This window comes from Cervus elaphus, chromosome X (genome assembly GCF_910594005.1).
Source record: "Cervus elaphus chromosome X, mCerEla1.1, whole genome shotgun sequence".
In the NCBI taxonomy this organism is placed as follows: domain Eukaryota; kingdom Metazoa; phylum Chordata; class Mammalia; order Artiodactyla; family Cervidae; genus Cervus; species Cervus elaphus.
In genome coordinates this window covers 51,726,511-51,729,939 of record NC_057848.1, presented here as the reverse complement: position 1 = coordinate 51,729,939, position 3,429 = coordinate 51,726,511, and the positions used below count along the sequence as shown (strand labels likewise).

At 37.8% G+C, this 3,429-nt stretch overlaps 1 pseudogene; it reads left to right on the top strand.

Moving 5' to 3' along the window:
• Positions 1–1,864: 1,864 nt before the first annotated feature.
• On the top strand, positions 1,865–2,893 carry LOC122690060 (annotated as a pseudogene).
• Positions 2,894–3,429: the final 536 nt, after the last annotated feature.

Sequence of the window (3,429 nt, the reverse complement as noted above, 5' to 3'; positions counted from 1 at the left end):
AAAGTGAAGAACAACTAAAGAGCCTCTTGATGAAAGTGAAAGAGGAGAGTGAAAAAGTTGGCTTAAAGCTCAACATTCAGAAAACTAAGATCATGGCGTCTGGTCCCATCACTTCATGGGAAATAGATGGGGAAACAGGGGAAACAATGACTTTATTTTTGGGGGCTCCAAAATCACTGCAGATGGTGATTGCAGCCATGAAATTAAAAGGTGCTGACTACTTGGAAGGAAAGTTATGACCAACCTAGATAGCATATTAAAAAGCAGAGACATTACTTTGCCAACAAAGGTCCATCTAGTCAAGGCTAATGGTTTTTCCAGTGGTCATGTATGTATGTGAGATTTGGACTGTGAAGAAAGCTGAGCGCTGAAGAATTGATGCTTTTGAACTGTGGTGTGGAGAAGACTCTTGAGAGTCCCAAGGAGATCCAACCAGTCTGTCCTAAAGGAGATCAGTCCTGGGTATTCATTGGAAGGACTGATGCTGAAGCTGAAACTCCAATACTTTGGCCACCTCATGCCAAGAGTTGACGATTGGAAAAGACCCTGATGCTGGGAGGGATTGGGGGCAGGAGGAGAAGGGGACGACAGAGGATGAGATGGCTGGATGGCATCACTGACTCAATGGACATGAGTTTGAGTGAACTCCGGGAGTTGGTGATGGACAGGGAGGCCTGGCGTGCTGCGATTCATGGGGTCGCAAAGAGTCGGACACGCCTGAGTGACTGAACTGAACTGTTAATTCTTGCTTTTGTTTCCACTACTCTAGGAGGTGGCCCAGAAAATTATTTCTATGATTTATGTCAAAGAATGTTCTGCCTATGTCTTCCAATGTCTTCCTATCTGGTCTTACATTTAGATGTTTAATTCATTTTGTATTTATTTTTGTGCATAGTATTAAAGAATGTTCTAATTTTATTCTTTTACATGAAGCTGCACTGTTTTCTCAGGATCACTTATTGAAGAGACTGTCTTTTCTTCATTATGTAGTCTTCCCTCCTTTGTCATGGATAAATCAACCATAAATGTGTGGGCTTCTTTCAGGGCTCTCTATTCTGTTCCATTGATCTATGTGTCTGTTTTTATTCCTGTACCATACTGTTTTGATTAATATAGCTCTGTAGTATAGTCTGAAGTCAGGGTGTGCAGTTCCTCTAGCTCTGTTTTTCTTTCTCAATATTGTTTTTGATATTCAAAATCTTTTGTGTTTCCATACAAATTTCAGAATTATTTGTTCTCTAGTTCTGTGAAAAATGCCAAACCAAGAATACAGCAAATCTTTCCATCTGTCTGTGTTATCTTCAATTTATTTATTCAGTGTTTTATAGTTTTCTGAATATAGTTATTTTACCTCCTTAGTCAGGTTTATTCCTAGGTATTTTATTCTTTTTGATATGGTGGTACATGGGATTTTTTCCTTAATTTCTTTTTTTTTGATAGTTTGTTGCTAGTATATAGAAATGCAACAGAGTTCTGTATATTAATTTTATATCCTGTAACCTTTACTAAATCCAATAACTCTAATAGTTTTTTGGTGGGCTTTAGGATTTTCTGTATATAGGATCATGTCATCTGCAAACAGTGTTTCATTCTTCAGTGAGTTGATTACTTGGAAAATTTTACTTAATACTGCTCCTTATTTTATATTGATTCCTATCATTGCACATCATATAAATGTCTTTAGCAGTTTCTATTAGGTTGGTGCAAAAGTTACTGCGTTTTTTGGATTGTTGAAATTTGCTGTTTGATATCAGAATACATTCTTAAATAAATGTGGTTATCATTTTAATGCACACCTCTTGCTTTATGTTTTTTTTTGCTAATGACTTAATCCTTGCTCTTTATTTTATATTTATTTTAGACTATGGATATGATTTTAGAAAAATAGTAAATTTGAGCAGTTTTCTTATTTGAGTTCAAAATGTGTCATAAAGCAGCAGAGACAGCTCTCAACATTAACAATGTATTTGGCCCAGTAACTGGTAACAAACATACAGTGCAGTGGTGGTTCAAGAAGTTTTGCAAAGGAGATGAGAACCTTGAAGATGAGGAGCGTAGTGACCAGCCATTGGAAGTATACAAAGACCAGTTGAGAGCATCATCAAAGCTGATCCTCTTACAACTATGCAAGGAGTTGCCAAATAACTCAGTGTTGACAATTCTATGGTCATTGACATTTGAAGCAAATTGGAATGGTGAAAAAGCTGGAAAAGTGGATGCCTTGTGAGCTGACCAGAAATAAAAAAGATCATCATTTTGAAGTGTCATCTACTCTTACTCTATGCAACAACAACAAATCATTTCTCGATCATATTGTGGTGTGTGATGAAAAGTGGATTGTATATGATAACTGTGACAACAAGCTCAGTGGTTGGACTGAGATGAAGCTCCAAAGCATTTCCCCAGACCAAACTTGCACCAAAAAAACATCATGGTCACTGTTTGGTAGTCTGCTGCTAGTCTGATCGACTACAGCTTTCTGAATCCCAGTGAAACCATTACATCTGAGAAGTATGCTCAGCAAATCGATGAGATGCACTGAAAACTGCAACACCTGCAGCTGGCATTGGTCAGCAGAAAGGGCCCAACTCTTTCTCAAGACAATACCCAACCACAAGTCATACAACCAAAGCTTCAAAAGTTGAGTGAATTGGGCTATGAAGTTTTGCCTCTTCTGCCATATTCACCTGACCTCTTGGCAACCAACTACTACTTCTTTAAGCATCTAGACAATCTTTTGCACGGAAAATGCTTGCATAACCAGCAGGATGCAGAAAATGCTTTCCAAGAGGTCATCAAATCCTGAAGCACATATTTTTACACTACAGGTATAAACAAACATATTTCTCATTGGCAAAAATGTGTTGATTGTAATGGTTCCTATTTTGATTAATAAACGTGTGTTTCAGCCTAGTTATAATGACTTCTCTGGTGGCTCAGACAGTAAAAGCGTCTGCCTATAATGCGGGAGACCGAGGTTTGATCCCTGGGTTGGGAAGATTCCCTGGAAAGGGAAATGGCAACCTGCTCCAGTACTCTTGCCTGGAAAATCCCATGGACAGAGGAGCCTGGTAGGCTACAGTCCATGGGGTTGCAGAGGGTTGGACATGACTGAGTGGCTTCACTTTCACTTTTCATAATGATTTAAAATTCACAGCCTGAAACCACAATTACTTTTGCACCACTTCTGTATTTTTGAAAGTACAGATCAATCACAAAATGAAATATCAAATTTTGTAAAAGATACAAAATTTAATGAAGTTGTTGAAAGTGGAGATTTGGTTGACTTTTAAAAAGCCTTTGACGGGTAAGGACTTGGCAAAGTTTATTTTTGAGGAAAAGAACAAATTCATACAAATAGGGTCCTTGGGAAAATTGAGGTAATCATAAAGCTTATTGTTTATGATCCTGTTGTAAAATAAGAAAGAT